Source organism: Jaculus jaculus, chromosome 12 (genome assembly GCF_020740685.1).
Source record: "Jaculus jaculus isolate mJacJac1 chromosome 12, mJacJac1.mat.Y.cur, whole genome shotgun sequence".
NCBI classification, from domain to species: Eukaryota; Metazoa; Chordata; class Mammalia; order Rodentia; family Dipodidae; genus Jaculus; species Jaculus jaculus.
This window is the reverse complement of record NC_059113.1, coordinates 95,846,038-95,872,178: the sequence shown is the minus strand read 5'-3', so window position 1 is coordinate 95,872,178 and position 26,141 is coordinate 95,846,038. Positions and strand designations below refer to the sequence as shown.

The following is a 26,141-nucleotide window of genomic DNA, read 5'->3' as shown; positions in this document are numbered from 1 at the left end:
CACTGGGGAATCAAACTTGGGTCATAAGGCTTTGTAGGTAAGCGCCTTAACTGTTAAGCTATCTCTCCCGCCCACATTTCGGTCTTATACTATTCCTGATTCTTAATCTAGAAGTTCATTGCCTAAGTGTATACCTCCCTTTCCTCGTTACTTGGTTATTTAACATTGTGTTGCATTCTAGGGAAAAGTCGAATTTCTAAAGAGATGACTTTCCCATGTGCGTGTTATCCACATATGTTTGTATGCCCATGAGTGCGTGTGTGTATGCATGGAGGCCAGAAGTTGATGTCTCGTGTCCTTCAGGGATTCTCTGTCCCTTACTAATCAGCTGGCCCAGGGGATCCCCAGCCTGTGCCTCCTGAGTGTTTGGATTGCAGGAGAGCTGGCACATCCACCTGGCGTCTTACGTGGGTGCTCCGATCCCCATGCTTGCATAGCAAGCACTGAGCTATTACCCTCACCCTACAGGGTGACTTTCATAAGTTATGTTATATAGTTTTGCAATTTCCCATTGTGAAGGTAAGCTTTCCTTTCTGAGAGTGCATTCTCCAACAGCAATAGAAGAGCCATACATTGTTCCTACTCTGGGCTTCTGTATTGGTACATACAGTTTCATCCTTACACTATGTTAGTAAGGCCAGTTCTCATATAATCCCAGTGCTACCAATGGGGGAAATGAGTTTTAGAAAACTTTCACTAAGTAGCGAAGATGATGATAAATCTAAGATAATGAATTTAGGAGCATTTAACAGAATGCAATGCCACTTTTCCAAAATTATAAGAACTACCTTCCCCACCCCTGCCTCCAAACAAAACAACTAGAAGGTAAGCCCTCATCTTACACACAGAAATCACTGCATTCTCAAGTGTTAGTGAGAACACTGACCATGAGCCTACCTGTGGAATGTTCCAGGGATTTTTACTCATCAGAAGATCCTTTAAACCTTGATTTTCACAAAAACAGCCAAACCTAGATATTTAACCAGTGCTGGAACCAAAGCATTTCAGATCAAATTAAAAGCTTTATCAAAACTGATAAGTTATGCATAAATTCACCAGCAGCAAATTTTATTTTAAAAATGTATTTGAAACAAAATGAAACTCCAGTGAAAAGACTTTTTCTTCTTAACATTTCTACTTAGTAGGGGACCTTCTTAAAATGCAGCAAACCAGTCAACAAGCTATAGCTTCTATTATCAGACAAGCTTTGTGAAAACTAGGAATTATAATCAGTGGAAGACCACATGAACAAAAATTGATTGTTGACTTGGTTGGAAAAGAAAGACTATTCTAATCACATAGCCATTTGAATTGGTTTTTTTCCACTTTAAAAGTAATATAACCACATTGTAGAGGAAAAAAAAAAAAGAAGCAATATTCCTTCTTTGCCATGGAAAAGGAAGAAACATCAACAACTGGTATTTTAATGTATTTTCTCCCAAGTTTTTTTCTATGTTCTTTTAGACAGCAATATGTATGTCATTATGTTTTAATATATTTTTATGTTCTGTCCTTTTCTTCATAATATTGTATTATAAAAGTTCTTGGCAGCATTATAATATTTTCATACTATTTTCATTGTTAAGTAATAACATGAATCTTAATCTACAAACTGGGACATTTATTTCTTCTACATTTAAGAGATCCTACTGGGGCTGGAGAGATGGCTTAGTAGTTAAGGTGCTTGCCTACAAAGCCAAAGGACCCAGGTTTGATTCCCCAGTACCCATGTAAAACCAAATGTGTGAGGTGGCACATGTGTCTGGAATTCGTTTTCAGTGGCTAAGGGCCCTGTCTGTATATATCTGCCTCCTCTCTTTCTTTTCTCCCTCTTTCAAATAAACAAATAAAATACTAAAACAGAGAGAAATCCTACTGTGGGTAAGGGAGAGGACCATTGCATTTCTCAAATGGAGTTTCCTCCTCCAGGGCTTTGCAAAGATTCCTTATGTGTGTTGGGAGGACGGTACCATGGGGGTCCTGTGGTCGTGGGTTCTCATACTCACATCAGTCTAATCAGTGATCCAAGACACCGTGATCCTTCAGGGTTTGATGGTTATGTGTATCTTCAGTGTCTGTCCTGTGGGTCACAGGAATCCTTCCGAGCCATCCAGAGCCGGGACTCTGTCTGTGTAGGCCTGTCACATGGTCACATTTTTTGCGACACATGGTCACACTCTGATAGACCTGCTCCGCTTTTGCCTTAGGCAGAGTTCTCTGATGCTGCCATCTTCCAGTAGCTCTCAAGCACATGTTCTTCTCTCTCCTTCCCATCAGCAGGGGCACGTGGTCTAGTCCCTTAAAGGCTTCCAGGTGTCAGACGTCAGGTTATCTGCAGATGGTGTTGTCCTTATGGCTCTCTGAGGTACCATCACCTGAAGCAAAAGGGCACACCATGCCTGGCACTGAGGAGAGAGAGACAGGAGAAACTTCATGGAATAGATACTAATAACCGTACTACTCAGACACATTGCATGGCATTGTTTGGGAGTACCACAGTTTGCTGACTTTATCTTTCTCATACAACTGATGTTCAGCCATGTTTCCAGTGCTAAAAATAACACTGCGGTGATCATGTTTATAAATTTTTAATTTTTTTCTTGATTTTTATTTTTTTTTCTTGATTTTTAATTTTTTTCCCTCTCTCTCTGGTTTCCCTAGGGTAAATAGCCTGAAGTAACGTTATAGGTTAGGAAGAGTCTTAAATGACATTTTAGACATGGCCAAAACATTTTATAATACAGAATTTGAAAACTGGCTAGAATATTCTGCTGGTTATAAGTGTGTCATGAATAAATAGAGAAGGCTCTCAAAGCCACTCTTCAAGATTTTTATTATTTCTTTGTAATGATGAGTATTAGCAATTCAGATGCCTCATTTTAAAATTTTTTCCATGTTTAACCATCCTCACTGGACACACTGAGATACTTGAGAGGAAAGGATGCTTTCAGTGGCTCAGTTGTGTCCAAAGTCAATAGTGGCTCCTGTGTGTGTGTGTGTGTGTGTGTGTGTGTGTGTGTGTGTGTGTGTCTGTCTGTTTCTTTCTTTCCTCCCTCCCTCCCTTCCTTCCTTCCTTCCTTCCTTCCTTCCTTCCTTCCTTCCTTCCTTCCTTCCTTCCTTCTTTCTTTCTTTCTTGGCCTGTTTGGGATGTGGTCCCTTCTGTGTACATGTCTACCCATTTTTCTGCTGTCATTGCCACTAAAAGCTTTTATTCAGCTAAACATTCATTGATGAGTTGTTTATTTTCAGATCAAACACTTTGAAGTTAACATGTCTCTTACATATAAAATGTGTACATATTTTACTGGCTACAGGGCTTGAGCTAGCTGGCATCCACTTCCTTTCACGTGCCCCAATGGGAAGAAATCAGGATCTGTTAGTGTGTTCCCAGTGGTTGTTGGTTGAATTAGCGCGTCCCCACTCATGCATGGAGTTGTAGCTCTCACATGTCAGAATATGATCTGCTTTGGAACCAGCTTTACTCCATCTAGTTAGCTAAGCTGAGGTCACAGTGGAGTAAGGTGGAGCCCTGATTAGCGTACCGATGGCTATACCAGGAAAATTGCGGGACAGCTGCCCATGCAGGGAGATGCCATGTGAAGATGGAGAGTGGTCCCACAAAAGCCAGGGACAGCCACAGACTGCCAGCAGCGCACCAAGGGCCAGGAAGGAGCGGCGGCTAACCCTCCTCCATAGCTCAGAGGGAACCAATGTCTTCATCTCAGGCTGCTTCTGTCCTTCAGGGCTTCAGTGTATTTTTGTAGAATAAGCCTCCTGAGGTTTAGGATCCCTTATTTTGAGAGCCTTGGCAAAGGAAGGCACTGGATCAATAATGTTCTCAAATAATCTGATAGCGATGGGTGCTCCTCTCCACCAGACCCTCCACTGAAATGCCTCGTCGTCTTTCTCATCCAAAGCGTATGACAAAGCCAGGCGTGGTGACTCGGGCCTTTAATCCCAGCACTCAGCACTCAGGAGACCAAAGTAGGGGAGGATCACTGTGAGTTTGAGACCAGCCTGAGACTACCAAGTGAATTCCAAGTAAGCCCGGGCTAGAGTGAGACCTAAAACAATAAAAAAAAAATCAAAATATATAATGGTCTTGCCAGTGCCAACTGAACACCTCCAGTTATGTGTATTACCCCACACATGTCACTTCTGTAAATAGCCTTGAAGAAAGTTTTCAGCAAATGTTGATGTGCTTTTCTACTTGGTATAAAGGAGAGCTTCTCTCATTTAATCTAACAATGCCACTAGGTTTCTATAGAATTCTCCTGAGGGCTTGTGTGATCCTCATACCCAGGTCAATTATGGTCTGTCATGGCATCAGATTGTTACAAATCTACCTGCCTATGTTGTGTTTTCTCCATTGTTTTGATCTCAGTTTCTTTTTTCTTCTTCTTTTTCCTTAATATTTTATTTATTTATTTATTTATTTATTTATTTATTTATTTATTTGACAGAGAAAGAGGGAGAGAGAGAATGGGTGTGCCAGGGCCTCCAGCCACTGCAAACAAACTCCAGATGTGTGCGCCCCCTTGTGCATCTGGCTAATGTGGGTCCTGGAGAATCAAACCTGGATCCTTTGGTTTTGTAGACAAATGCCTTAGCCACTAAGCCATCCCTCCAGCCCTTTTTTCTGACTTCTAAGCCATATTCTCAGCAGAAAATAAAGGAAAACTTAATTTGCGTTTTTAAAACATGTGATCAAAAGTAGAAAGAAAGCATGCTTTTAGTCCAGTTTTTCTAAGCCAGCTTAAAGAAAACTAGTTGTCCAGCATGGCAATGACTTGTCTGAACATTTTTTTTCTATTAAGTAATAAATCTTTTTATAAAAACAAAAAAGATACTAATTTATTAGCAAGCAAAGATAGACATGTAGAGGTACAGAGAGAATGGGCATGCCAGGACCTGTGGCCACTGCAAACAAACTCCAGATGCATGTGTCACTTTTGTGCCTCTGGCTTTTTTATGGGCACTGGAGAATCAAGCCTGGGTCCTTATGCTTTGCAGTGAAGTGCTTTAACCACTAAGCCACCTATCTATCAAGCCCTTGTCCCATTATCTTGATTCCTGAGGACTAGGGCTTGATCCTAGACAGTCTGTTCTTAGAGCTGAAGTCTGTCTGGTTCACTCAGGAGCAGCTCTCACACAAATACTTAGCCTTGCTTTCTCCCATGGTACATCAGCCTGGATTAGGTTCTACTACAAATACAGAAAAGAAAATAGTGATTTAAGTAAATATTATGTCTTGTGGAAGAATATAACAGATACCTGTCTAGGGCTGCCATGATGGCTATAGAGGGTCACCAGAGGCTTTTGGTCCTTCCAACGTTTCATTTACCAATTACTAGGGAGATTTTAGGAGACTTTATGGGAATTCTTTGAAATATTTACACTTATATCTCACTGACTAGAACTTGGTCACATAGTTCTACGTAGCTGCAGAGGAAAATGGGTAGTCTTCTGCAGAGGAAGCAGTGTGCCCAGTGGCTTAGTTTTTAGAATTGTTTAAACATTAAACAATTAAATTAAAAAGATTGAATTTACTTATCCGTAGTAGCAATCATAATAAATATTAAATCTTGGCACAAAGTGATCTTTGTCTACAAATTTTTTGGTCATGATTATTTACTTGTTTGATTTTGAACATACATTTTCTTCAGTATTAACAATATAAAATTCTTGTAGCATTCAGTGTACTCACTTGAAGGACACAAATCACAATTTTAGTATTTTGCTGCTATTTTTCAATTGCTGTTTTTCTAGGTCATTCTTATTTCTATATGAGTGTATAATAGGTTTTTTTTTTAAATGTGTGTGATTTATTCTTTAGTTGTTATCTGCTAAGAGTAAGAGAAAAAAATATAGTATCAATTAAGGATAAAAATATTGTTTTCTGGTATCTCAGTTGGATTGCTTCTGCATACCATAAAAAGGACCCTGCTTACAGGAATACTGCAAAGTTTTGGGGCAACAGAGTAGCCTGGTGGACTCTCTGAAATACTGGGCCATGAAATGATGAAATACCACTGATGTTTCATCAGGACATTGGATGGACCTTGTGAATCTAAGGCTGTAATTCATAATGTGTGGGAGCCAGAAGCCTCATAAATTATGAAACCACAACTTGTCTAGTTTATAAATGCCTGTTGAGAATGAATTTGACCTTACATGTATTGTGAGCCTTTCATTAGGATTAATTAGCTAATATTTGCTGAGTTTTATGAAGACAAAAAGCATTTATAGGTGCTAAGAGGCATATTAATTTTTTTTCCACTGACATTTAATGCCAAAATATTTTCTAGATAATAGGAAATTAACCTTAGAAACTCACAGTTGAATTTTCTGCTCAGTGCCCCATTCTTCTTTCTCACCAACCCCCAAATCAGTATTTTACAAATGCTTCCAATTTGCAGGAGTCCAGCCTTTCTGGATAGGGAGAAATAGATAAGAGGTGATCATGAGTCAGCAAAGAGTCAAAAAAAAAAAAAATCACGTAAGTAGGTAAGTAGGGCTGGAGAAATAGCTTAGTGGTTAAGGCACTTGCCTGCAAAGCCAAAGGACCCAGGTTCGAGTCCCCAGGACCCATGTAAGCCAGATGCACAAGGGGGCACACACATCTGGAGTTTGTTTGCAGTGGCTGGAGGCCCTGGTGCGCCCATTCTCTCCCTCTTTCTCTTTCTCTTTCTCCCTGCCTATTTCTGCATCTCTTTCTCTCTCATGTAAGTACATAATAATAAAATATTTAAAAATCATATAAGTAAATAAAATAAGACTTTTTCCAGATACATATTAACATTCATGGAAGACCCACACAAGTTTTAATGAGGGAGGTATGTTGCCCTAGAATCTGTCCGAATTTACTTCTAGCCTCTTCCACTTTGGCCAAGTTACTTGGAACTTTCTCACTGTTTCCCATTTGTATTTCTCTGAGCACAGAAGGTCCTAAAACCTTTTACAAAAGTTCCATGAGGCAAGTCTGTGTAAATCTGATAGTATGGTACATTGGGAGTATGAAGAAAATGGCAAATGTATTTTCTCTTTGTTTCCTCTACTATTCAGAATTTTACAGAGAACTCCTGATAACAACCAAGTTGGTACCAGTGAAGAAATATCTGTGAGTTTTACAAGCAGGAACCAAAAAGCATACTATCAGTAAACAGTGTAAATGGAAGAAGGAAAGCTAATTGTCTTATGAAGGACTTCGAAAACTAGGATTCCAGAATATTCTGGAAGAATCATACAAAGTTAGGAGTTCAGGGCTTAAGTCCACTGACTTATGCATATATACGCACGCACATGTATGCATATGTGTATATATTCTTATATTTATATTTCTTCATGGCCCATAGTACAGTACCAAGATTGGATCAGATTGCATTAAGAAGAAACAGAACACCAGGGAGATGATTGGAGAGGAAAGGAAGAGAGGGGAGGGAAAAGGAGGTGTAGGAAAGGAAAGGGATTGGAGGGAATGGAAGAAAAAGAAAAAAGGGGAAAAGGGAGAAAGAGAAATAGAGAAGCAAAGAAGAAAAGTAACTACCCATGCCAGTTCCTAATACATAAAGACCATGCAAACCTATGCCATGGCAGGGCCGGGTCTCCTGCAACCACCACTGGCTCTGAACACCTCCAGTTTCATACCCAGTCCCAGTGTCCTTATTTAGATCACCAACCTGCCAGACCTGTGATTTTCACCTTTGTTGACTGTTATCATACCAAACATTGTTTCCTCTCATATATCTAGAAGGTCTGGATTTATTCAAATGGAGAAAATGAAAAAGACAAGAATAAACACAAATTTTATCATCAAGGAACCTAGCAAAATTGTGGTTGAAGCCTGGGTGAACCTGTGTGCTCAAATAACATTTTGAAAACCACCATAAATTACTTAAGGACGGGCCATGTTCTGAGAGAGATGTCCTTAGATAATTCCTTGTCTGTATAAACATTACAGGGTGGACTTACATAAACTAAGATGTCTGCAGTTTTACTCAGCCATATATTCTTTTGAAATGACCATGACATGAGTAGTGTGCTGTTGGCTGAAGTGTCCTTATGTGGTGAATTCCAAATGAGAATTTATTCGGCTTCAAGAGAGCTTGGTTTAGAACCTGGACTCTGCACCTCTTTAGCTGCATGACCTCAAATCACCATGCCTGACTCACAGGCGGAGGCCATTCTGTTGGTCCCCAACTTCTTCCCTTGGGGTCATTTTTGCATTAACAATGCTCTTTCACTCTCAGATGGAGGGGACACCTATTTCAGAATGTGTGTTTGTTGGCTGGAAAGCTCCTGAACATCAAAGAGAAGTATCTGGGCGCCGATAGTCTTTATTTATTGAGCTGTTTGTCTGATTTTGTTTTGAGAGCTACACTTATTCTCTGCAATCTGCCCAGAGTTGGTTACCATTTCTGTTTCCTTGGCAGAAGGCCAAGGAAGATGCTAGGATCTACTTCAAAGCCAGGCTTCGCCTCGGGCCCTTGATTCCTTTGGAGCACATGATATATCTACCTTGCAAGTGTCTGGAAATGTTTTGGATTGGGACGCAGGTCTGTTTCACCCCACACTTAGGCTGTACTTCCCTTAGACACACCTCCTTCAACAAGGCAGTTCCACAGCCTCCTCTACTTTCTTATCTCTTTCCCCAATGGGAAATAGCCTCTTCCATCCTCAACCCCTTAGTGCCACTTGCCCCGCATGGGTTTATGCTGCTGCAGGCAGAGGGAAGCTGGAGGAGCCACCCTCCCCCAGCTGCTGCTCCCTTTTTCCTTGTCATTCTAGGAGTTTCTTCGGCAAATGCAGCCTTGGCTCGAAGTGGCAGAGCACTGGCAGGAATCCAGTGTTAAAATATATACCCAGGGCTTCTGGGCCCCCCCATTGCTTCTGGAAAAGGCAAGCTGGGGCCCAATATCCAGGCAAGAAAGGGCAGTTGCAAAGACCAAAATCCCCTACTAGATGGAAGAATACTGGGAAAACACTGACATGAGGATTCGAGTTCAGTTGTGTGGTCCAACCATGTAGCTCTGCATTGCGGGCAGGAGTACACGTGCATGAAGACAAAACGCAAACACCATGGAGAGAATAGCATGGAGGCCAGCAGGCTTGATCTCCTTGGAGAAATGAGGCCAAGATTTCATCCCAGCTTGCTGGTGCCGACATGTCCAGTGCTATCAGGAACAACCATTTGTGTTTGACTTCTTTTTTAAAAATATCTTATTCATTTATCTGAGAAAGAGAAAGGAAGATAAAGAGGGTGGAGAGAATGGGCATGCCAGGACCTCCAACCACCTCAATGGAACTCCAGACACATGTGCCTCCTTGTGCATCTGGCTTATGTGGGTACTAGAGAATTAAACTGGGGTCCTTTGGTTTCACCAACAAGTGCTTAAGCCACTAAGCCATCTCACCAGCCCAGTGTGTATAACTTATTTAACACGCAGTGGCCCCTGTCCAGGAGTGTCCATGTCTGTCCACTTAGTGGACCCATCACTACAGGCTGCTGCACATGGCATCAAAAGCACCTGTACCCTGATGCTCTCAGCTCATTGCAGACAGTGGGAAAAGAACTCCCGATAGCTCGTCACTGTCATGCCGTTCCAGGTACTCCAGGCTGGAGACATATTTCCTTCTTAGTAATTCTCCCCAGGATCCTGGAGTATTGTTAAGGTGGAAATAAGTTTAAAGAGTGCAGGCAAGTCCGTGCTAAGGGTGGGTTTTGCTTGGCTTATAAGGTCAAGCTAGACAAGATTAAACTCACATTTCCAAATCCCTCGCGGCTGCAGCATACAGAGCCTTATTTTAAAAATGTGCTTTTGAGCTGGAGAGCTGGCTTAGCGGTCCAGGCACTGCCTTTTAAAGCCAAAGGCCCCGGGTTTGCTTCCCCAGTACCCATGCAGAGTCAGTTGCACAAGGTGGCACATTCATCTGGAGTTTTCCCTGGATAGAGGCCTTGACGTGCCCATTCTCTGTCTGTCTGTATCTCTCTCTCTCTCTCATAAATAAATAAATACTATTTTTTAAATGTGCCTTTTTTTCCTCTTTCATTTCTGGTACTTTCGGAGAAATAAGATGTTTCTTTTAGTCCATAAGGATGCATGGAATATAGGTTTCTTTGCTCAGGGAAGTGAGTTCCATATTGTGCATGGCATTTATACCCATGCTCTTGTAGTGACTGTCGAGGATCCACGTCTTAAACCCTTCATGTTCTCCCAGTGTAATTTTGTCATTTCTACATACGTGGAACTGAAAATCTACAGCAAAACCATCAAAATATTTTACAGTGAAGCTAGATGACACACTTGTGACGAAGTACTTAAGGGAATGTTTTATATCCATTCACGTTTTGTTTCATAAATGCATTTTCAGTACTATAAGCTGTTACTCTCTTTTTCCAGTTATATAGCAGATTATTGGAGAAAAAAACAATATTCAGCCACAAGCATTAGGGAATAGAGTATCTTAGCACAGGCGCAACCTTCCCCTGGGAAAGGTTGACCGTTGATAGGGAGCAGTGACTCCATGACAAGGTCAGCTCTTGGGAAGAGGTGGCCCTGCCCTTGCTGTATTGTGTAAATCTGTATGTTGTATACATAGTTGGTGTCAAAATCTCTTGAGCTAGTGGGAAGAAGGGGGGGGAAGAAAAGAGAGAGGAAGGTTGAGTAGCTCAAGTCTTTGAGAGACTGGCAACTTACATGCTAAAGTCAACAGAACTAATGGATGATAGGCAGGCCTGCCTTACCTGCACCTGAAGCTTTGTCAGCCGTCATCAACTGGCCTACAATTGAGGCAGACAGCAGGGACAAAAAAAGAGAAGAGAACAACTAACACTCTCTCTCTGACACTCTCTCTCTCTCTCTCTCTCTCTCTCTCTCTCTCTCTCTCTCTCTCTCTCTCTCTCTCTCTCTCTGTCTCTGTCTCTCTGTCTCTGTCTCTCTCTGCCCTGAGCCTTCACGGATTCTACAGTTTCCTCCCACCTCCAGACATTGTTGATACTATGGAATATAAGGACGACATCACTTGACAGATGAGGATTCCGGGACCCAGGCTGCCTTGCTCAAGGTTGCAAAGCTCTGTCTGGTAGCAGAGCTGAGAGATCCCTGTGAGAGGCGAATTTACAGTCAGTGCTGCCTCCCTGCCACATGCACACACCCTCTCTGTCACCCTTGCTTTGCTATGACAGTGGGCCTTATGCTTGTACTAGAGAATTACCCTGGCAGATTCATGCTTAGACAGATGACCCATAATTTCTAGATCTCCCTGTAGTAGGATAATTGGCAATATCATTTTCAAAGCATCGTTTGGCTTTTGTCACATGTATTTTGCCATACCCTTAATCTTGCTGCTTTCAACTGCCCGTGGCAGTTAACAATGACTCCTACAACGTTTTTCAAGGCAGGATACACTCCCAACCTTATTGAGATATAATAACAAATAAAAATTGTATATAAGATGGACAGAATGCTGTGTAAAGAGATATATATACTGATATGAATCCCTCAGTAAGTTAATTAGCATACCCATGACTGTCCAGGTCATCATTGTGTGTGTGTTGAGAACATTTACCAACCTAACACATTTCAGTTATACAATAAATGCACTGTTCATTATTATAATCACTTTGCTATATGTTAATTCCCCAGAACTTAATTACCCTGCATATGTGAAATTTACCTGTTCACCAATAGCTTGCTATTTCCCCAACCTCTAGAAACCACCATCACCCTCTCTAAGGTCTCCGAATTCATAGAATGATTTACAACAGCAAAGATATAGAAATAGAAGATAATGGATAAAAAAGTGTGCTGACACACACCCATGCATACATGCAAATGTACACACACACACACACACACACGGGAATGTTATTCAGTCTTTAAAAGAAATCCTTCCATATACAACTAGTACATAATCTCAATTATGTGCAGAATATTTAAAAGTAGGAAAGTTCTTTATCTAATTAGAGATGGCTGATCTTCAATTTATACTGTTTGCTCTGGTCACTAGTGAATCACATGGGAAGATGACATGTTGGTGTCATTTGAACTGAGATTTTCAGGGCCATTAATAAGCCCATGTGAAGAATGGAGGTGAGAGATTTGTGAAATAAAAACAGAGGCAGACATTTTGGGGCTGTATAATATTTAAGAAAACTTTGAGCTTTTGCAAAAGAAAAAAACAGACTTAATTTCACTTTTTTGTACAACTTTTTGTTACATTTTGATCATACTCTTGTATATAAATATATATGCCTAAATTATTTAAGATATACTTTACAAGGAAAGTTTAAATCCTTTTCTCTGTGTGACCATATTTTGGCCCAGTTCCATGGGCACAACCTTAAATCCTCACCTTCTCTGGTAACTCCTGTAGTGTGTACATTGAATCTGAATTCTGTTTCCTTAAGGGGAATTCTAAAGTGGAACAGTGCAAGGCAGAAAGTGACAGCTTTTTTTTTTTAAAGTAATTCCATATGCTTTATTTTGATTCCATTGTGAAATATTTCACCTTGTCTCTAAGTACATATTTGGTTTTCTACACAGATGGTGGCTCATTAGATATAACTTAATTTACCTTTAAGAATACCATCATAGAAGATTATATGTAAAGTACAAAATTATTTAAGTATAAATATTTTATCATTTTAATAATCAATAAATATTTATTCTATCTAACATGTCCCTGATATATGCATGGTCTTACATATATACTAATGTCAAAACAAATATTAATCCCTAGCTTACTGAAATGGCTGTGTAATCCACATGTGTATTCATAGTACTATTTGTGAAGAAAACTAAATTTTAATGTGAAAATAGAGTGCACAGAAACTTGAGCTGCCCGCACAGACTGCACTTTTCTAAGAAGAAACATGTTCAGCTCAATTTGAACCGTGCATAATGTACACATGTCACAAAACATCTGGAGCCTCACAAATGCTTTTATGTATTTATTATTTAAGTTAGCTCATTATATATTATTATAACTTACATATTATATACTAGAATACTTGATTTTTAGTTAGCATGTGGAGTAATGGGTTTCATTTGACATTCTCATGATAAATATTATTGCACATTGCTCATATTCCTCCCACTGGCCTATATCCTCCCTACAAATAGCTCTCTTCTATAGTCATGTCATGTTCATTTATATGTTAAACCTACATTCTGCATGTTAAAATGTGCAACATTCAACTTCTTTATCCTTTCTTGTTCCCCTGTCCTCTCCAACCCCATCCTTCTCCCCCAAAATCCCTCTGCTTCTATGTTATACGTGTATATACTTTTCCATCTAGATTTTGCATATGTGAGAAAGCATGGCATTTGTCTTTCTGAGTCTACCTTAATTCTCCTAACATGATAATCTCCTGTTTCATCAATTCCCTGCAGATATAATTTAACTCTCAGTGACTTAAGAACACTCTGCTGTGGGCATACACAGCATTTCTTCATTCATCTGCTAATGGGCATCTGGTCCTTGTTTCGTATCTTGGCTGTTGTGAATAATGCTGCAGTAAACATGGATGTGTAAGTGTCTATGGAGTATACTGGCTTGGCTTCCTTCAGGCGTAGACCCGAGAGTTGCATAGTTAAACCAGATGACAGCTCCACTAGGTTGTACTTTATAGGAACCTCTGTCCTGATTTCCATAGGGTACATACCAGCTTGCATCCCCACCAGCAGTGCGTAAAGCCTTTTGGCCCTACCCTTAACCACAATGTCTTTTCCAGGCTTCATTACCATGCCTTTGCTCGATGGTAGCCCTGTCGACTAGGACAAGATGGAATTGCAGTGTAGTTTTAATTTAGATTTCTTTGATTGCTAAGGTGTTGAGGTTCTTCATATTATTTATTGGCCATTTGTATGTTTTTAGTTCATTTTTTGGGGGGGTCCTTTGAGGTAGGGTCTCACTCTAGCCCAGGCTGATCTGGAATTCACTACATGGTCTCAGGCTGGTTGTGAACTTGAACTCAGAGCAATCCTCCTACCTCTGCCTCCCAGTGCTGAATTAAAGGCATGCACCACCATGCGGGGGGCTGGGGGAGAGAGAATGAGAATATGAATATATGGATGCACCAGGGCCTTCAGCCATAGCAAATGAACTCCAGATGCATATGCTACCTGTGTTTTAACTGGGCACTGGGGAATTGAGCTCAGGTCATTAGGCTTTGCAGGAAAGAACCTTGACCAATGGGCAATTCCTTCTAGCCTTAGTTCTTTTTTAAAATATATTTATTATGTATGTATTTATTAGAGAGAGAGAATGGACAGGCCAGAGCCTCTAGCCACTGCAAACAAACTCCAGAAGCATGTACCACTTTCTACATCTGGCTTATGTAGAACCTGGAGAACTGAACCTGGATCCTTAGCCTTCACAGACAAGTATCTTAACTGCTAAGCCATCTCTCTAGCCCCAGCCCTAGTTCATGCTAATATTTTTCACGTAGTTGGGGAAAAGTTGTCCCCCATTCTATAGGTCACCTCTTCACTCTGTTATTTTCATTTTCTGTACAGAAGTTTTTCAGTTTCATGCACCTCATGCATTTCTTCTTGCTGGTTTTATTTTCCCTGAGCTATTGTAGTCCTTTTCCACAAGCCCTTGCCTATGCTTGTATCTCAGTGTATTGTTCCTATGTTTTACTTTAGCAGTTCCAATGTATTAAGTAAGGTTTTGGGTTCATTTCAAATTGATTTTTGCATGGAGTGAAAGATAAGGATCTAGTTTCATTCTTTCACATGGAGAAATCGAGTTTTCCTAGCACCATTATTAAAGAGACTATTTTCTCTCAGGTATCTTTTGGGCACCTTTGGGCCATTCAGATGTACCCATGTGGGTTTATTGCCGGGTCCTTTATTGCATTCCATGGGTCTTTTCCACATAGCCTTTTCTGTGCCAGTATTGGACTGGTTCTGTCCCTATGGGTGTATAGTATAATTTGAGGTCAGGTATTATAACCCCTCCATCAGTGCTCTATCTACATAAGATTGCTGTTGCTATTTGGGGTCCTTTGTGCTTCCATATGAAGTTTTTGAGCTATGTGAAGTGTATGGCTGGTATTTTGGTAGGGATTACATTAAATCAGGAGATTGCTTTTGGCTATATAGCCATTTTCACAACATAAACTCCATGGATCCATGTCTTTAGGAGTTCTTTCCATCTTTTAATGTCTTCTGTTTCTTTCCTTGGTACTTTAAAAGTGTTATTATAGGAGTCTCTCTCTCCTCCTCTATTGTTTGGTGTCTAAGTATTTCATTTTGAAGGTAATGTGCATGAGACTTTCTCCCCCTGAGATGTTTCTCAGGAAGTATATTATTTATATATAGGAGAGCTCCAGAATTTTTTATGTGGAATTTGTACCCTGCTACTTTGGTAAAAAATATTTCAGATCTAAGGGTTTTCTAGTGGAGCCTTTAAATATAGGATCATATCATCTGTAAATAGGCATAATTTGACATTATTTCCTCACTAGTTGTAACTTTCTTTTGCCTGATTGCTCTAATTCTTTTAAGCTTTTTTTTTTAAATTAATTATTTATTTATTTGAGAACGACAGACACAGAGGGAAAGACAGATAGAGGGAGAGAGAATGGGCGCGCCAGGGCTTCCAGCCTCTGCAAACGAACTCCAGACGCATGCGCCCCCTTGTACATCTGGCTAACGTGGGACCTGGGGAACCGAGCCTCGAACCGGGGTCCTTAGGCTTCACAGGCAAGCGCTTAACCGCTAAGCCATCTCTCCAGCCCTCTAATTCTTTAATACACATGTTGATTAAGAGTGGAAAGGAGGCTCTCTGAGCTCATCCTGGTTTAAGAACTGCTCTCAGCTTTGCCCCACTCAATGTAATGTTTGCTATTGATTTATCGTACACGGTCTGTTATGTTGAAATCCATGCCTTCTCTTCTTGATTTCTTTAGGATTATCATCCTGAAGGAAACAACTTTGTCAAAGGCCACTTTTGCAAGTATTGAGAATACAATGTGATTTTTGTCCCTGAGCCTACTTATGAGCTATATTGCACATGTTGATTGTGTGTAATGAATCATCCTTGGTTCCCTGGAATGAAACAGACTTGACCATGGTGTGTGATCTTTTTATGTGTTGTTTAATTAAGTTTGTAAGGTTGGGTTTTTGGGGTTTTTTTTTTTTGAGAATAATTGTATCTGTATCATTAGTGAAATTGATCTACAGTTTTCCTTTCCTTTTTAGTGGCCATATCTAGCTTTGGTATCAAGGCAGTACCATTTCATAGAATGAGTTTTTTCATATTCTCTCCCATCTTATTTTAAAGAATAGTTTGGGGAGCATTAGTGTTCTTTAATGATCTGACAGCATTCAGCAGTAAAGCCATCTATCTAGTCCTGAGTTATCCGCTTATTGGTAGGCCCTTTATTACTGAATCAATCCTATTGTTTTCATTTATTATACATCTAAGTTGTATATAGACTTTTAAAATATTTTTTTATTTTTATTTATTTGAGAGAGAGAGAGAGAAGCAGATATGAGAGAGAGAATGGGCATGCCAGAGCTTCCAGCTGCTGCAAACAAACTCCAGATGCGTGTGCCACTTTGTACATCTGGCTTACATGGGTCCAGAATTGAATCTAAGTCCTTTGGTTTTGCAGGCCTTAATCACTAAACCATTTCTCCAGCCCTGTATGTAGACTTTTGATTTACTTTTTGTTGGTCATGCATATGTATAGAGGAACTTATCCATTTCTTTCAGGTTTGCCATATTTTGAATATAGCTTTTTAAGTATTCTCTAATAATCTGTTATAACATCCCCTTTCATGTCTAATTTTATTGATTGAATCTTTGTCTCTCTTTCAGTTAGGTTGGCTAAAGGTTTGTCAATCATGTTTACCCATTAAGAGAACCAACTCTTTGTTTCATTGATTTTTTTTTTTATTGTTCTTTTAGGCTCCATTTCATTATTTTCTGTTCTGATCCTTATTACTTGTTTCTATCTATTGATTTTCAGTTTGGCTTCGTTTTTGTTTTTTTTTTATTCTCTCCTAAGACATTGAAGTGCATCATTAACTTATCTGTTACCAGTATCTCTGATTTTTTTCATGTGAATGTTCATAGCCACAAATTTTCACCTTTAAAATTATTTGTGTTATTCTTTTATGTTCATTTGGTTCTAGGAAACTTTTAAATCCCACTCTGATTTTTATTTTTACTTTCTGGTTTTTTGAGGTAGGGTTTCATTCTAGCCTAGGCTGACCTGGTATTCACTGTATAGTCTCAGGGTGGTCTTGAACTCGTGGTGTTCCTGATCCTCCTACTTCTGCCTCCCAAGGGCTGGGATTAAAGATGTGTGCCATCATACTTGGCTCACCCTGATTTTTTTAATAACCCTTCATTATTTGAAAATATATTATTTAATCTCCACATATTTATATGATTTCTGTACTTTCTGTGTTGGTTACTTTTTTGTTTTATTCCACTATAAACTGATAAGAAACAAGACATTGTTTCAAATATTTTTGTATTTAAGACTTCATGACCTAAAATGTGATCAGTTTTAGAGAAAAGTCAAGGGGCCTCTCAGAATTTGTATTATTCAGCTATTGGTTAGAATAGTCTGTAGATGCTAGTCAGATCTATAAAATTTAACTCTGAACTTTCTTTATTGACTTTATATGCATGCCTCTCTTTGATGAGAGTGGAATGTGGAAGTCACCTGCTCTTAACATATTGGACCTATCTGTCCCTTATGTCCAATAGGTTTGTTTCAGGAAATTGGGTGCACTAACATTTGGTGCTTAAATATTATAACTGTCACATCTTTTTTTAAATATTTTATTTATTTATTTGAGAGAGATAAGAAGAGGCAGAGAGAAAGAGACAATGGGCATGCCAGGGCTTCTAGCCACTGCAAACAAACTCCAGATACACACAACCCCTTGTGCATCTGGTTTATGTGGGTCCTGGGGAATTGAACCAGGGTCCTTAGGCTTCACAGGCAAATGTCTTAAGTGCTAAGCTATTTCCCCAGCCCTGTTACATCTCATTGATGGATCATTCTTTTGGTTATGTGTTACGACCTTTAAAGCATGAATTGTTGTATATTTTGCAAAACTGTTTTCATACATACAGCGCAACTTAACATTTTATTAGCATTATAGAAACTACATTTGGCAATTATTCATGAATTTTTAGGGATTTTGTCACAGCATGTAGCTTGAAGTATAGGCAATAACTCTGTGAGCTTAAGGTTCATTATAGTAACTAAAGACTACTCCCCAAAGTGAGTTCTAGAATTCTTTACTTGGACTCTTTCTTGTGTTATTTTGTAAGAGAATACTGAAGCTCTTAGACTGGAATATGAAATGCCAGTCAAGCAAAACTCTTTTATTGTGATGCTCATAAATTTCTTAGAATAGTTGTCAAGTAAAGTGGTTTGGGTAATCAAAAAAAAATCCAATAAACTAATTTTCATAATAATATGATTGCAAAACCTGCTTTTAAGCTACATCAGGGAAAACATTCAAACCATGAGCCAGGATCTTACCGAGAGTATCATAGGGAAGTTATACAGAGACTGATGTGGTGGGGTGGAGGGTCAGAATTTCCTAAATGTGTTTTTATTTTATCTTCCTCCAGTTTAATTTAGAGAGTTCCATGGTAGGGAATTCTAAGACAACTTACCAGGGTAGACAGCTTACCAGGTGACGCCACAGATCACTTTTCATGACAGGTGGGCATTGACATGGTGACAGCCTCAAGCCACCAAGAAGGCTGTGGTTTGCTATGGAATGAATGTCTGAGTAAGTAAAAGCTGGGTCGAGTCAGTTCTGCAAAGGTCCTATTGGACTTTGAGATTAATTGGCAGATTAAAGTGACTGAGTAGCAAGCCCGTCATGTAGGAGGAAATGGTGTGCCGGCCCAAACTATTCTGGGCCCATGACATACTGCAAATGCTGGTTTTTAAAAATAAATTCTCATAGCAACTTTGATACTGTCAAAACACTGGTTATTTAAAACTTCTATTTGCCTGGATTGCAGATAATCGAGACTGTACATTCAAAGCCCACAATTGTCATTTATTGTATACAGTTAACCAAACATGTTTTTCAGTGTAAGGATTTCTAATTTATAGAGACTTCATATCATTTCCCTTTATGTCTGAAATGCTCAAAGTGTTTATACCATGTTAAAGATACATGTGTAATTATCAGACATAGTTTTACTGGTTATAAGAACATTATGTTATGATTTATTTGGATATCATCTATATGCACAGAATAACAGTCATAATAATATAATAATAGTAATTATGGTAAAAGAGCTATAGTAACCCTTAGACATTAACTCTCGCTCAAGTCTTCTAGATTATTAGAGGGACAGACATATTTAGTTCTCACTTCAAAATGAATGTAGACATTTGACATTTTCAAATGGAGTTGTCCCTTCTGACAAACTACCAAACTATTCAAGTAATTATTAAATTTAGGATCATGTATAAAATATGGAAAGACATTTAATTTCATAGTACTTTATTTAAAATGCTGTATTAAGCAGAGGCTTTAAGTATTTAATTTTCATTAATGTATAAATTATAAAGTACAAATGTAAAATCAAGTTAATTACCACATAGCCCATTTAAGCAATAAAACACCTATAAAATTGTAAGCACCAATCCTTACCTGTGACTGATACTATATAAAATTCTTAAATACAAACAGTTCTTGAACTATGTATCTGAAAGAACCATCATATAAAAAAATGTATCAAAAGTGTCTGAGTAAATTCTATTCTAAAAATAGTACTTGCATCCAAACACGGCCAATTTCTGGTGAAATAGAGAATCGCGCATGCTTCATCTCTCTCCTGTCATACGGGCCCCTGTTTGCATTTCCACCTTAAATGGTGTCTTGATATTTGTCCTTTCATTGTTCAACTCCATTCTGTCTTCGTGGCTTTTGTAGAGTTGACGCCTTCGTCACTCTTGGGGTTCAGAACCACGCTCTTGCTCACTTGCTCTGGTACTCATACCTTCTCCCTCAAGTAGAACTTGGGAGACTTGTAACTTCTGCAAAGGAGAAGCTCTAAGAACCTGCTTTCCTCCTAGAGGGAAAAAAAAAAAAAAAAAATATATATATATATATATATACATATATATATATATATATATATGTATATATATATATATATATATATATCTTAGCACAGCTTGTCTTAGTCATTGTTGTAAACCTGGCAGGTGTGTGCTAACAAGAGAGGCTTACTGTAGGACTGAAGGATCTTGGTTTGCACTGTAGAATTTAGGGAGAAAATGACTTTGTCCAGTTGTGATGCGTAGGAAGGGGAAAGTCAGGCTGCACGAAGGTCAAAGTGAACTGCTAAGCAGACAAAGCTTTTAGATTGCATAGAGAATCATTCAGAAGCTCTGCATAAGTTAATGCAAAGAATAGACCATTTATGATCAAAACATGGGCCCCATTTCTCTCACTTACCCATGTGGTCTTAGATAAATCACAGGAGTTGTTTCCTCTCTCGCTTTTTTTTTTTTTCAGACAATATTTTTATTTATTTGAAAGCAGAGCAGTAGAGAGAGAGAAAGAGAGAAGGTAGATAAAGTAGGCATCCCAGGCCTCTTGCCACTGCAAAGGAGCTCTACATACATGCACCACTTTAGGCATCTGGCCTTTCTTAGGTACTGGAGAACTGAACCTGAGCCACAGACTTTGCAAATAAGCACTTTTAACCAAAGAACCATCTTTGCAGCCCCTCCTTTCACTCTTTAAAGTAGAGCCAACATGGGCTAGAGAGATGGCTTAAGTGGTTAAAGCACTTGCCTGTGAAGGCTAAGGACCCAGGCTTGACTTCCCAGAATCCACGTAAGACAGATGCACATGGTAGTGCATACATCTGGAGTTTGTTTACAGTGGCGAGAGGCCCTGGTGCACCTGTTCTGTCTTCCTCCCTCCCCCCCTCTCTTATAAATAAATAAAAATAAACTTAAAAAAAGTAGAGCCAACAGTATCTATTACAAAAGTTTAACTCCAGATATTGCTTAAGATACATTCTTTTGCTAAATATACAACATTTTGTTAGTTTTCTTTGCTTACAGAATGTTAATGAAAACATGTTCCCATCAGATACCAGATCCGTGAGGTGCCATTTAGAAGTTGTACTATCTGTCAATTAAGTTTTCTTGAAGACAGAGCATAGTAGATGATTTAAATGTACCTTTTCTGGGCATGGTGGCACACACCTTTAGTTCCAGCACTTGAGAAGCAGAAGTAGGAGGATCACCATAAGTTCAAGGCTAGCCTGAGACTACATAGTGAGTTCCAAGTCATCCTGGGCTACAGAGAAATCCTACCTCAAAAAGCAAAATGGTCATTGTCATCATCATCAAACATACTTGTACTAGACAGGAACTTTAACCAGCTAAGCCATAGTGCCCACATTAATCATACTTTCACAAATAAAAATTTTACAAAATCAAAATGCACTGAGCGAAGTGGACATAAAGTTTACAAGCAGGTATCTTTAGAGGAGTTATGGCATATGTGTGGAAGCTTGTGCATGCACATGTTTAAAGTAGTTCAGTGCATCTGTTTAACGTTTACAAGACAGAGGTTGTTAGAATGTATTCCAAGTACTTCATAAATACTGAAATGTTTTGTCTCTTGGGCAAGTGAGCCACCATGTTTATCTCATCTTGATGTTACTGACTTATTCCCTTCAGTCAGTAATAAAAAATTTCCCAGGTCATTTGAACAGATAATTATGAAGACCATTTACTATTCCTTGCCTTTAGAAAGTATTGACTTTATTTGTTGTGGGTTAGTGATTCATTTATTGTCTGCACTATAAGATTCAAGTGTTTCAAAGATGAATCATTCTTCAAGTAAAAAAAATATTTTTATCTTCAGTAATTAATTGTGCTACTGATCTTTAATTAAAGACGTATGCTTGGGGCTGGAGAGATGGCTTAGTAGTTAAGCGCTTGCCTGTGAAGCCTAAGGACCCCAGTTCAAGGCTGAATTCCTTAGGACCCACGTAAGCCAGATGTAGAAGGTGGGGCATGCATCTGGAGTTCGTTTGCAGTGACTGGAGGCCCTGACACACCCATTCTCTCTCCCCCCCCCCTTCTCTGTCACTCTCAAATAAATAAATAAAACTAAACAATAAATAAATAAAGATGTATACTTTACCAAAACAAAAAAAAAAAAAAGCCTTTCTTACAATTTTGCTGAACTATACAGCTAAACAGAACTCTGAAGCAAGAAGAAATCAACTTAGAAAGTCTGATTATTTGTTTGGCTAGATGCCATTTGGTGCATTATTTTATGAGACATTTGTTTGTATTAGTGTGGTATTATTATTATTATTATTATTATTTTATTAGTTTTTCTAGGTAGGGTCTCACTGTAGCCCAGGCTGACCTGGAATTCACTATGTAGTCTCAGGGTGGCCTCGATCTCACAGCAATCCTCCTACCTCTGCCTCCTAAGTGCTGGGATTAAAGGTGTGCGCCACCATACCCGGCTTCAAATGTGGCATTATTTAATAGGGCAATATAACAAAACTGCATATGATTTGTTAATCAGGAATGCAAGCTAGTTTTATAGCTTCTTTTTATTATACTTTTGCAAGTTAGTTTCAGAGAAATTCACTTTTCATTCTTTTGGTATTTTTGTTCCTTCTAAGCTAGATGTTGTACTAGGTGCTGGGAAACAATATAGGAGAGCTAGGCAGTAAATAGCATGCTGATAATGGTAACTTTGAACTGTTCAACAACTGGCTTTCAGCAGGGACCAAAAAAGCCGGATTTTTTTAATGTTTGCTTATTTCTATGATGTAAATATTACCACCATACCCAATCTCAATCTACCAATAAAATGTTACTGAACGCAAATTTGGGAAGAGAGCATTACTAAACATAAAGTACAGCATAATAATTAGGAAACATGAGTTCTATGTTTTTAAAATATTTTATTTATTTATTTGATAGAGAGAGAGAATGGGTGCACCAGGGCTTCTAGCCACTGCTTAGGCCACCACCTTGTGCATCTGGCTTATTTGGGTCCTTGGGAATCAAACCTGGGTCCTTTGGCTTTGTAGACAAGTGCCTTAACTGTTAAGCCGTCTCTCCTTCCTGAGTTCTATGTTTTTATTTTGTTTGTTTTTAAAACTGATTATTTATTGTGAGTTTATAGTGAAGCAGAAGTAGGAAGTAAGCATTGGTGACTGTGGAGAAGGGCAGAATGAAGTGGATGTTGGACTGTATGTTCTGAGCATATGGAGTACACATGCATGCTGGAAAGTGTGTATGTGTAACACGTGTGCTTGGAGTGTGCGTGCCAGAGTGTCTTCACAGTGTTTGCTTGCTGGAAGGAGCGATTTGTCCTTAGAGACATTTGAGCGACCTTTTATTCGTTATGTTTCTGGTACTAAGCTTACAAAGGGGAAATGTTTATTCTGGCTCTCACTTTTGGCTGTTTGAGTCTGTGGACAGTTGGCCCCGTGATCTGGAGGCCCCGTGGTTACGACAGCACCTCATGGCAGGAGCGTGTGGTGGAATAAACTGCTCACTTCCTGGAAGCTGGAAACAAGGTCAAAGGAAGAGCCAGTGTCCAGTGCGCTCGCAGCGTCTTTGAGAAGAGCGTTCCAGGCAAAATGAACACCAAGTTCGAATGTCCTAAACAGGTGTCTTCCCACATGCCCGAGTTGTCGAGGAGCCAAGTGTAGGTGCAGAGTAGGTAAGGACTGGTCTGATAACCAATCGGGTGATGAGTGGTGTCATGAGAGCTCTTGCAGGTCATTATTATGCGCTGAATTGTTCCAAAGTTTCTAATATGAATAACATTAAACCCAGATGAATGACATGTGACTCAGGCGTCATAACATAGGACTATTCTGGCTACTGTGAGATTCTGTGGGTCAAGGACAAAGGCACTGAAACTTGTCTGGACACTAGTGTAGCAGCTCATCTTGTCGCCTGAACCATGGTGGTTGTGAAGGAGGTCATTAGACAGAACCATACCGTGCATCTGTGTATGTATTTGATGGTACACTTGGCTGGATTTGCTGACATGGGGCTTGCGAAGGAAGACGACGACTCAAAGGCTTGTTCTTGAGCAGGGAGAAAACTAGAATTGGCATCAACCGAATGGAGGCAGACTGCTGCAGGAATGGAGACAAGTGCCTTTTATTTCAAGTGTTAATCCTTTTAGGTAGCTGTCAGATGTTTAAGCAGATAACATTGTGAGAGCAACTGGATTCCTGAATCTGGAGAGATGTGATTGGTGATACAGAGTTACCTGTTTGAAAGGTATAGGAATAGAGAGGGAAAAGATTACCAAGAGGATGCGGAAAAGTCCTCAAGTAATCCAGCAGGGTGGGAAGGTGAGGAGGGATTGGCTGAAGAGACCAAAAAGTCTGGACTGGTTTTAGAAGGAAATAGCGTGCAGTGTCTGCAAAGCAATGAAGAAAGTGTTTCAAAGAGAGGAGGATCTTACATTTATTGTCACTGTGAAGCTCCAAGCTCAATATTTGACATAAAATATTAAGATATTTCATGTAGCATCTATAATTCATATAACCCTAGAGCTTCAGGTATTAAAAAAATCTGGGGGCTAGAGAAATGGCTTAGTGGTTAAGGCACTTACCTGCAAAGCCTAAGGACCCAGGTTTGATTCCCCAGTACTTTCATAAGCCAGATGCACAACATGGTGCATGCATCTGGAGTTTGTTTGCATCTCACCTGTTTGCTTGCACGCTCTCGTACTCTCTCCCCCTCTCTCTCTCCCTCTCTCTCTCTCTCCCTCTCTCCCTCTCCCTACCTCTCTCTCCCTCTCCCTCTCTCCCTCTCCCTACCTCTCTCTCCCTCTCCCTATCTCTCTCAAATACATAAAATAAATATTTTTTAAAAATCTAGGACTTTTCTATATGTCATTGAAAATTGTATTCTTATTTGTATTTATTTGAGAGAGGGAAAGAGGCAGAGAGAGAGAGAATGGGCATACCAGGGCCTCTAGCCACTGCAAACTAACTCCAGATGCATGCGCTACCTTGTGCATTTGGCTTACATGGGTCCTGGGGAATCAAACCATGGTTCTTTGGCTTCACAGGCAAGAGCCTTAGCCACTAAACCATCTCACCAGCACTGAAAAAAATTTTATTTATTTTTTGTTAACATGCAGTGTTTACTAGCATTTTTAAAATTACTATATGAAGTAATGACTTTCATGGTGGCATTTTTACAAATACTTTGTGTTGTTGCTCCTTCTTCCTCATTTTCACCCAGCCATCCCCCCCCCCACACACACACACACTGATTCTCATAGTCCACTATCAACCCCTAAGAGCAGGCTTTGGCTTTCACATTTTTATTGACATGACTATTTGTACATATTAATGGTCAAAGAGAGTGCTTTTTGTTTTGTTTTTTTAAGATTGATTATTTATTTATTTATTTATTTGAAAGCTGACAGAGACAGAAAGGAGAGAGAGAAAGAATGAGAATGGGCATACCAGAGCCTCTAGCCACTGAAAATAAACTCCAGATGCACATGCCACTTTGTGCATCTGGCTTTACATGGATCTAGGGAGTCCTTAGGCTTTTCAGGCAAGAATCTTAACTGCTGAGCTATCTTCCAGCCCCATAGAGAGTGTTTTTGATCCTTATTATTCTTTTTAAAATTCTCATTTGTACAGCCTCCCCTCCAAAATCTACATATGCAGGTGTATGTGTGTTTGATCACTGACCATTTTTCACTTCTTTTCTCTGCATATTTATTAATGCCTATGGTAATTCAGGAATAGTAGTAGTCTGTTTTCAGTTACTACAACACAATTCTTTAAGCTTTGGAGACTGATGGCCCATTGGTTCATCACCCAATGCAGGCCCCTGGTGAAGGAGAAATATGGCAAGACAGGATGCCAGCAAGCCAGGGAACAACTCATCAGTCCAGTGTCTATAACAACTCTTTGCTGAGAACTAGCCAGGTCACACAAACTGTATCATCCCTGTTGAGGGCAGCATTGGCAGTGACCTCTCTGTGGACTCAACATCTCAAACCTTTGACCACCTCTTAAAACCACCTCTCTGGGGATCAATCTTCCAACATGAGGAGTTTTGAGAAAGGAGCTACATCCAGGTCATAGTAGATAATATC

At 39.5% G+C, this 26,141-nt stretch overlaps 1 protein-coding gene across 4 annotated transcripts in view; it reads left to right on the top strand.

The window, feature by feature from the left end:
* The window catches only part of Nr3c2 (nuclear receptor subfamily 3 group C member 2), a 397,495-nt gene that overhangs the window by 124,391 nt on the left and 246,963 nt on the right, over positions 1-26,141 (top strand). The gene's annotated exons all lie outside the window — the stretch shown is intronic.